The sequence below is a fragment of the Gambusia affinis genome, linkage group LG02 (genome assembly GCF_019740435.1).
Source record: "Gambusia affinis linkage group LG02, SWU_Gaff_1.0, whole genome shotgun sequence".
In the NCBI taxonomy this organism is placed as follows: domain Eukaryota; kingdom Metazoa; phylum Chordata; class Actinopteri; order Cyprinodontiformes; family Poeciliidae; genus Gambusia; species Gambusia affinis.
The window spans coordinates 15,872,247-15,882,629 of record NC_057869.1 but is presented as its reverse complement, the minus strand read 5'-3'; the positions used below and the strand labels follow the sequence as shown (position 1 = coordinate 15,882,629).

Genomic DNA, 10,383 nt, shown 5'->3' with positions numbered 1-10,383 from the left:
GATTTGAGAGTTTGAGGTCAGGGCACTAGCATTTTTAGTTTGTAGGCATTCTTCTAGAAGTAAAAAGTTTTGTAAAAGGAGCCTTTTCAAGATCATATAAACTGCATTGTGACAGAAAAATACAACCAGATAACATCTGTGGTCATTCTGCAGTAATGCAAAAGAGCAGGCACTGGAGCTGTTTAAGCTTTAAAATTCGAGGCACACTTGAATAGGAGAACAACATACCAAATGTTTATTTTAGGAGAGCTGTGAAAAGTGAAGTGCTTTCAAAGAAATGTTGTGCCACTCAACTAATGAAGACAGAAAAAAGCTGAGATGTCACTACAAGTTCAAACTAGTCATAAAATGAAGACATTAACATCGTCCTATTTAGGGTAATTTAATCCTTTTTGGGGTTTAAACAGCATTACTTCAAGGTGTGAGCCAATTGGCAAGGTTCCCGTTAGAGGGTTAGGCTTGCTGATTCATCTCTTAAAGCAAAACTAACTGATTAAGTATGGCTTTTCTTTTGAAGAAACGTACAAAATGATTCCCCCTCTTGTTATTAAAAATTTGATTCGACTAACTCTTTTAGACTGTTATTCTGGTAAAATAGCCAAGGAGGACCCAATTACAGTTTTACAGTATAGTGCACCAGATTTCATATTTACAATCGTATGGTGGTCGGGCACTGTAACAAGCCACAGCTGTTTGTCGTGCTGGCATTTAAAAGATTAATGCAAGTTAATCTTTAGGTTGTCCGAGGTCAGCTAGGCCCCTCGACGTGTGTGAATAGTTTGTGTTCTGTCTGTGCTGGTTTGCCTCGCATTAAAACCTTCTTTTCAAGCTATTAAAGTAGACAAGTCATATTTAGGCTACAGCACCATCTGGTGGTCAATAATTTTAGAATTTCTTCTTTCATATTTTAAAAACATTTCAGATTACAATTGCATAATCAGACATCTACAGCTGTCATATTGGAAGAATATGAGAGCGCAAACGTCATTCAATTAGTTTAGATTTAAGCCAGTTGTAAACTCATCTCTGTGAAATCATTACATTATGGCATTTTCCAGTTGGCTATAGTGAAGAATGATTTCAGCCACAATTTACACACTTGAAAATTTCGGCTGACATTTTCACAAGCAGGGAATTTTGATTAAAATACCTCAACATCAGAGTTCACAGACAACAACGCCAACCAGAGCAACCTTTGAGCTCCAAATCAGTGCTTGGATTGCAGAGGTTAACATAAACTGACCACTGCACTGACCTGCTGGGTTTGCTTGACCAAGAGAGTTCAGACAGAGAGGAGTGATGTGGGCATGATGAAACCGCCTGTGTTTGCAGAGACAAGGCAGAGATGTGTGTGTTGATTTTCTCTTCTGTAACCTTCTAAGAGTTCCACAATGCAGAATTCGGGTCAAAATCCAAACAATATAATGAGCAGTTGTAGTGTTTTAGAGCAACATAATTACATATGCGCATTAGAAAGCTTTGCAGTTGTGTGGCAAGTGTCAGCAAGGAGTGGAAGGATGGACAGCACTTGTGTACACAAATGCAAAGACACTCCACTGGGACAAAACTGAAACCCAACCACTGTTAGAGTTTTACCATTGCAGAAAAGCAGAGTGAAAAACACAAAGATGCATAACAAATGCCAAATAATTAACTAGTAATTATTAATTTTGCGATGCATGATATCTTCCAAAATGCACAGTTGTGTCCTCATAACAATTATTCACAGATCAAGACAAACAGTTTCTCAGTTTGGTTCCTAATGGTAAATTTCCTGTTACAGAATGGGTTCCATGTGAAAACAGGCATAAAGTCAAACTGGTTTTGTTTTTTTCCCCCCCAACCGCTCACATGGAAGATACCTGATCCTGTGGAGAGGGAAGGAGCATCAGTATCTCAGTTTGTCTCACAGCTAAGCAGAATTTTTACAGGATTGAATCATTTTTGTTCTCACTTAAAACTTCTGCCTGATGCAAGATAAAGATACAGAGTAACTTTAGTTGAACCTGGCTTTCCTCTGATAATATTGTCCTTAAGCAAACATGCACAGCCCTATTTCAATACTTATAGATGTCAATGTTAGATGACTACCAGAGAGTTTTGGACACCTACCAAGAAAATGAAAAGAAAACCCAGGCTTGGAAGAATAAAACACTCTTGCCTTCAAACATTTTCCAAAAAAAAGGAAAAAAAAAAAAGACAGAAACATGTGTCTGACAGAGAGCACAGGTTTTTCCAAAACACTCAGCTGTAATTTAAAAAAAAATGTCCCTTCAATATATTTAGCACATTTAAATCAACATTAGATTGTAGGATCAACCAGAGGCTGCATTGCAGATGGTAAAACTGCACTCAGGTCAGCATCTGTCTTGTATGTAAACTGATTGGACACTTCGTCTCCAGCATGGAGAGAAAGGAAAGAAGAAAAAAAATAACTTTCCACAAACTTGAATCTTTGTCAATTAGACATTTTTCCATGAGAACCTCAAAGCTACAGGGAGCACCTCAGAGCTTTTGTTGTCAACATGAGTCTTCCATATCAATTCATCTGACTGAAATGCATGTGTTCAAATCATTTTGTTGCTGGGTGTTCAGTTTATTCTGCTTGGTTCTTGTTGTACTTAGTATCGTTCACTTCAAATCCTCTTTTGTTTTAGGAGTGTTTCTTTTCTCCTATTTTAGTACCCGTGCTTTTCAGCTCTTGCAATAGTATTCATTGTTTCCACCTGCGTCTTGTCATCCGGACAGTGTATACATAACCTTGTCGCTCCCTCTTTCTCTTTTTCCATCTATACACTTTGTCTTTCAGCCTAGTCTCAAGTGATGTTATTTTGGCTGTTTTAAAAAGTTTCTTAGGTGCTTTGATTTTTTTTTCCATATTGTTTGTCTGGGTTCTTAGCACATTCAGTTTGTCTATGTTTATAAAAGCCTCCTGAATCCATCAGTCACCTGTCTCTCATGTTTGGACTTTTTATAATTTCTCCAAGCATCAGTTTCACAACTGATGACAAAACTGTGTCAGTAGAAATCAAACTGCACGCCAAACTGTATCCATAAGAAAGTCTAGGGAGTAAATAAATAATACATTTTAAAAGTTTGTCGTCAAGAGGTTTACTTTTGTATCAACTTTTCAAAACAGCCATGCGTCTCCTTCAACAAATCCATGACTCTTATGTCTTTAGTGGACATCTGTTATGCTTATTATTCAAATATTTGCTTTTGAGGACCACCGGAAAAAAAAAAAAAAAAAAACAAGCATAAGTTTTGAAGAAGTGCAGAAACATGTTAAATAGTTGACTGTCAAGCTGAACTTGTTACAGTTATAGTTCTGTGTTACGCAAGAAACTGAAAGCAGGTTGGACTGCGTCAGGGCACATCAGAACAGAAAAACCCACAAAAGCACCATAGCTGTCATTGTAAAGCAACTCTAGCTCTTTTTCCTGGAAGTTACCACAGCTGGGAGCAACAGAAAGACTGTCAGAAACAGACAGACACTGATAAATAATGGGTTTTAGCCTTAAAATGCATTGGCTTATTCATATTTATTTCAGCTTATTTGATCAAGTATATTATGTTCTTTGCCAATGAAAAAAAATATTTAGGAATGGTGTTTTAGCAGCAGAGCAACTATTTCCAAGAAAGAGAAATCTCACTAATATCTGAAAATACAAAAATTTCTTTCCATTGAGAAAAACTGCACAATGCCCTCACACTGACAGCACCTAGAGACTGGTTTCTCACTCAACACAGCTCACTGGCTCTAGGAAAGCATCCCAACTAAAGCAGCGTGTTCAGGTCAACTTGAAGATGTATTGCATCAGCAGGCCTGTTAGGATAGTCTGTTGGTCAGCAGTTTTATCTCCTGTTACTCCCTACAACAGGAAAACACCACACTGAGTAACTGAGACAGTTTGCTAAGACGTCAAGCTGCAGCCACCACTCCCAAAAATATGAATTATGGTTTGTGGAGAGACAGGTTTTTTTGTTTTTAGTTTGGTTTTGCTATTCCCCTTTTTGAGCGGAGACTAAACATAGCTTTAAATATAGGTTTTATTACAAACACAACTATCCTTTAACCCTTTACTATTATTGTGGGTAAACTATATTTCTGGTTTGCGTTTTATGCTATGATAACAAATTAATGGACCGTCTTGACAAGAAACAGGCCATGTTAAATAAAGTCCAGATACACAAAGAGAAACATTCCTATAGAGTGAAAACATTTTTGCACAATTACATAGAAAAAGCAAATATACATTTATCACAGCTGTCTAGATGTAATGTGTCTACATAAAAACAATGCCTGGATGATCCAAAAATAGGAATAATGTTAGGTGTTTAACAATGACCAGCAAAGTATGGTCTTGTGTTCAAATAAAAAAAACTGCTTAATGAGGAAATGAATCTAGCTAAAAGTATGTCTTTTTTTGCAAAACATACCAAAATAATTAAAGGGAAGAAGGCACCAACACTCAACTTATCTGGGAAGCAAACCTTTCCCAGACCCCATTCAGTCCCACTGTGTGAGAAGAAGCTCAGAGGGAGTTTCCAGACCCTACTACAACAAACTCACCATCACCAGCTTGAACTTGGGCTATGATGCTCAGTCTGACATTTGTCTTGGCAGGAGGAGTCAGTGCCAGTACGAGAGCAGATGACATTAAAAGCATGGGAAAGGCAGTCTGGGGGTATTAGGAATTCGAATTGGCAACACAGAAATAGCAATGGTTGGCCATGACGTGGTTAGTGAGGGACCAAAATGCAGAAACCAAGAGAGGCATAAAAAATAAAATAAAGAGTTCTTTGATAATGAACAATATGGAGAACTTGGAGGTTCAGGAAAATCACAGGAGGAGTAGGTCATGGAGAGCGTAGGCAGTGTAATGGAAGAATCCAGCAAGAAACAATGACAACCAAGAGCTTAAATACTGAGACAGGAGTGGAAAATGACAAATGAACCAGATGAACTAATCAGAGGCGATGTGGAAGACTTGTGGCAGAATGAAAACTTAGCAAGGGAGATTAATTAACACAAACTGAGCTTCCAAACAAACCCGAAACTACCATGAGAAAATGCATCCAAAATATAAAACTTTAATAGCAATAATAACTCAATATAGCAAGTAATAATGCCAGATCATCATTTCCAGACCAAAAATAATTTAAAAACCACCACAACACGCAAAAAAGCCGTCCAATAGTGCTATATGGAGCATGAAGCACAGCATGACTATATGTCAAGAAATTTAACATCATCTTTAAGAAAAGAAAAAAAATCTACAAACCAACAACCACAGGAAGATTAGAGCCAGTAAAGGAGATACGTCACCCAGCCTTCCCAAACATATTTTCAGATAGGCTCCATAACGACCACGTATCAGTGAACACACTCACATATGAAAAGCTTGAATTTTGGTGCTTACCTTGATGCAGAGTAGACTGTGGGCTGGAATGCACAACTTTAGTCCTCTCCTGAACTAAAACACCCCCTTGAGATCAGAAATCAGTACATGGTTGAGTCAGATTTCTCCAATAACTGTCAAGGAGGACGGGATGTTGCTGAAGTCCGTCTATTCCGTGTTGATCCTGAACGCATACCCATCAAACTTGACAGGAGCGGCAGGCCAACGCGATTTCTGGGGCCATCTTTGAACAGAGTAACTAGGAAAGAAGTTTTTTCAATTGGCGCATTAGTTGCAGAAAGGTTGCGCAGTTTGATAGCACCAAGTGCTAAATTCCGAAAGCAGTCTTATATTTCCGCCCACTTCAGCATTTTAAGTCTAGGTCTATTACAGCACTTTCACTAAGTTGCTACTAAAACTAGCATAATTCCGGCGTCCACAAGTTCTTTGTTGTCAACGCCCTGCAGGTGACAATAGCCAATCAGTGATGGTGGATATACAGCTAGGGGGCATTGATTGATTGAAAATGGTTCCAAAAGGTTAACTCAAAATTGAAAAGCACCTGATCCATACTCTAATCTGGAAGGTCGCGGTAATGCACCTAAAAGTTGTTTACCAAACCCCATAAAAAAAGAGAAGAAGAGGAACCCTAAATTCAATTCAACCATGCCCAAAACCTGCAAAATCTAAATCAAATTTGCCCAGTTGTGCAGAAACTGCGAATCTTGCAACCTTACAACTCAGGGTTAAACCGTGACATAATTAGAGAATCACGTAAGGATTACAAAAGCTGTCATGAAGAGATGAAAAATAATGGCACCTGCCTGCAGTTCCAGCCCCTTAATGAACTATGTTAAACCAGAAAACTAAAAATAAAATGGTAAGTTATGTGTTCAAAAACTGGAGAGAAATAACATCATCACTCAATGATTGAATACTAAAAGGAGAGTTAAATGTTTTTATACAATGTTTTTAGACATGACATGAATCAAGTAGAAATATTTCCAAAGTATGCACTCCTTAGAGTCACCTAGTCAAAACCCTTCAGAATAAAGTATTACTTCTTCTCAGAAAATATACTATTATAAAACTTTTACCAAAAGGCAAACGCTGTTTTAATTCTCTATCATCAAGTCAGACTAATGCTTCACATCTGCACTGCATACTGTTTTGAGTTCTTTATGATAAATGACTGTCACACAAAGTTGAGGTTAGTAGCTATGGGTGGAGAATCTCTTTTTCTCAGAAACAAGAATTCTCAAGTTAATCTGAAGAGGGTATTCCATAGTCATTGGAAACAGAAATTCTTGAGCTCCTTAATGTTTACTTTCCACTCTCAAAAATGGGAGAAGAGGTTAGTAATAAGCTTTTTTGTTTCTTTTTATCCCCATCTGTTTACTACACTGGAGTTGTATTGCAAATATGCATTCACTGTCACTAGAGCTCACATAACATCTGGCAAAAGATGGCAAAAATGTGCAGAGGTCAAACCAGGCCAATCAGAATTACATACTTAATAATAATGTAAAAATATTAAGAATGAATGATACCATTTTCTTATTTTTTTTTTCCTTGACCGTGTCCATCATGACTTTGGGATTGCTGTTAAAAATCCATCTAAAACCTATTTTAATGTTATTGTTTTTGTCTTCATCAAGTGTTCTTCAGAGGAAAAGTCCAACACAGGAGATGGAAATGAGTTAGAAAACCTACTATTCCCTATTTGTCCACAGCTTTGTCAAAAATGCAAGTAGTAAGAACTGACAGCAGACAGATTCCAATGAGGTTCTGCAAAGGAAACCTCTGCAGTAATAAATTATACTTCTCCAATAATTAGTGTTGGATTGTTGTTGTTTTTTTGTTTGTTTTTTTTTTACTGTACAGTTGTTGTAAAAAGGAAGTACAAATTTATCTTGTAATCTTAATACATCAAATGTTCTCCAGTGGCTCCAGAAGTACTGGTTTAGCTCTGACACAAGCCGTCTGAGGGCAGAGCTTTTTAAACAGACAGTACCACTGGCACTCAGGCTTTGTTTACTTCTTCTGAACTTTCCGCTTCTCTTGCTGTTCCACTTGGAACAAAGTGCCGACAAACTCTTGTGCTACTTATTGGACTCATCTGTTCATCATGGAGGACAGAAAAGGCACAAAAGAAGCAGCCATCCATTACTGGCGTGTGATTTTGTGTCATCTTCACTGTCTGATGACAGATTCCCAAACTGGGCTATGAGTGAGGCCTTTGTTACAGCATCTATAACGAGGTTCTCCATCTTTGTTTCTGACAGCCGGTTTATGTAGCAGTGCAGCATTTCATGAACTTATCACCAGACAAATACAAGGCTAATGAGGCAGCTCTGCGAAAGAGATCTATTTCTGACTTTAAGGAATCCCAAAGCATTCAGTGGAAAAGTTTAGCTGTGTATATTGTGAAAAAAAAAAAAAGTAGAGACTGGAGAATCCTAATAGATCACAGAACTTGCAGCCTTTTGTTACTTTTTTCACATTAGCCCAAGTTTAAATATGTTTGAACATGGAGAAGAGAAGCTCTTCTAAACTGAGAGGACTGTTTTACTCCACGGTATAAGGTTTTGATCAAATAAATCTGCATGTGGATCTAGAAATGGCTTTTCCAAGAAGTATAGTGGATCTCAAGAAAGAAAGAAAAACTTTCTGTGCGACCATACCTTCAACTGCTATGTGACACGTTTATATTTCCAGTGTCAGAAAGCGTTTCTGTCTGCCACTTGGCTGACTACACTCCCTCAACAAAGATTACTCATCATTTCCCTGAAGAAGACTCCTGTGCTTTCCCCGTTTGGTTTCTTTTTCATGAGCCAGGAATAAAACTAATCCCCAAGAAGGAACCCAGCCCGGGACATACTCTTGGTGATCTAAGACTGACGACAATATACAGATTATCAATCAAAATTAAAAACTTAAAACATCAATGGGGATGTATTTCTTTTTTGGGGGATTGTCATAAAAACATCCATGAATGATTTGGCTTATTCAGAGTATGACTGTCTCATTTAATTATCTGTTCAATGGCTTTGCAGAGATTTTTAGCTGCCTTAGAAAGATTTCTCATTTTGTGCTTAATGAGAACAATATCAGTCATAAAACAGGTAAAAGTAGCATAATTTTCTACCAAAGACTGGTTGATCTTGGAGTCGTTTTTGTGGTTATGTTAGAGCAGAAAATGGATTTCCAGCTGTACCTTTTTAAACTGGACATAAAAGATGTTCCAGTAGAAGGGAAGACTGCTGTGTCAACAACTTTTTGGTATGGAAATTTGTTCAAGGGAGCTGGGGAACTGCTTCATGAGATACACTCACTTTCCTTTTCCATCTTGGGATGGCTGGCTTTGTTGATCCCACAACCCTTTGGTTTTGTGCCACAAGCTTTGCCTGGATGAAATCGTTTGGCAAAACTTGGTCAAGAAACAATCCTTACTATGAAAATAAATGTGAACAGTGCTTTAAATGTTTTCATCAGACAAACAGCATTATGAAAAGTTTGTTTCTTTTTTTTTAATCTATGCATTCTATTCAATCTATTTTTTACAGCAATTATTTGATTAACGAGCAGCACAATATCAACAACATTTTTGCTCTGTTTGTCCTAGACCATAATCAGTTTTATTTAAAAAATCCAAAATTCCTCCACTTGGATTGTCTTACCTGTCTTTCCTGAACATGCTCTTCTATTATTTATTGTTTTAAATTTTTATCGTGTCTTACAAGTGACCCCGATGTTGGCTGTACATCTCATTTGCAAACTGCACACAAACACCACATGGCTCTTCCGCAATAACAATGAAAAAATCTACATCAAAGCTCAGCAGAGGAGAATTTAGGCTTGATTTATTTAGTCTTCATGCATATCCATTTCAGTCACAGAAAAACCGTTTGTGTTGAAGAATGAAGTTATTGTACAACACAGCGAGATTAAACGACTATAAATCCTCTTTTTTTTTCCCCTGTCTTCTTTGCTTGGGATTTTAATGAAGTTATTGTACAACACAGCGAGATTAAACGACTATAAATCCTCTTTTTTTTTCCCCTGTCTTCTTTGCTTGGGATTTTAATTTGTACTAAACAGCGTCAATATGCCTGAAGACCATTAGTCAGCTTTTTAACGGTCTCAGACCCATTAAACCTAATACAGTCATAAACTGCTGCAGAGGAATTATTTCCAACTAATCAGCCATATTTAAACTGAGATTCAAAAACAAAAACATAAGAACATGAAAAAATGTTGGCATCAAAGTCTGGACTTCGCTTAACAAGCAGCGGTTTCTGTTTGGAAAGGTTAGTAGGTAACAGATTATTCTTCTTATCTGTTGTACCTCTGTGAAATGTTTGTCTGCAGAATAATTAGAGTAGATGACAAAAACAGGATTTGTCAATCTCAGACTGTCCTACAAGGTTTGGAGAGTATGAATCAGTATTTTCAGACATGGATCCATCACAACATCTTCAATTTCCATTTAAACTAAAATTGGCTTTATAGTGTCAATCAAGATAAAAAGTTAACAATATGCTTCTATCAAAATAAATAGCAAATGGTTAATCAAAATATTTTCTATGTTTATTAAAGTCTAACTTATCAAAAGCTTTTGACCTTGTCTTGAGATCTGATATCTTATGCTAGTTTGTGGAGTAACGTTTGGGAGAAGAAAAAAGTTTTCAAATTTGACATTTGAATGGGTCAATTCCTCAGCTCAGAATCGCCTTAGCTGAAAAATCAGAAAACTTCACTATGGTTCAGATCTCACCGTCTCCCAATAGGTCCCGCTGAAGGATGAAGAAATCCAATCATGAAAGCTGCTATTCTGGCTTGAAACCCATCCTGCAGTCAGAAGGGAGTGGCTGGTTTACATGGCCCATTTATCCAATGTTGGGTGATTTTCCACTCTAGATCATTCCAGAACCAAAAACTGTACGAAGTGGTCTTTCCATGCTTAACCTCTTCTTAGTCA

The 10,383-nt window shown here is 37.3% G+C and overlaps 1 long non-coding RNA gene across 2 annotated transcripts in view; it reads right to left on the bottom strand.

The window, feature by feature from the left end:
• LOC122843901 overlaps positions 1-5,854 on the bottom strand; it is a 100,133-nt gene extending 94,279 nt beyond the window's left edge. For both annotated transcript variants that reach the window (XR_006372791.1, XR_006372790.1), the window contains exon 1: positions 5,424-5,854. This is a non-coding gene — a long non-coding RNA (uncharacterized LOC122843901). The remainder of the gene's footprint in view (positions 1-5,423) is intronic.
• Positions 5,855-10,383: the final 4,529 nt, after the last annotated feature.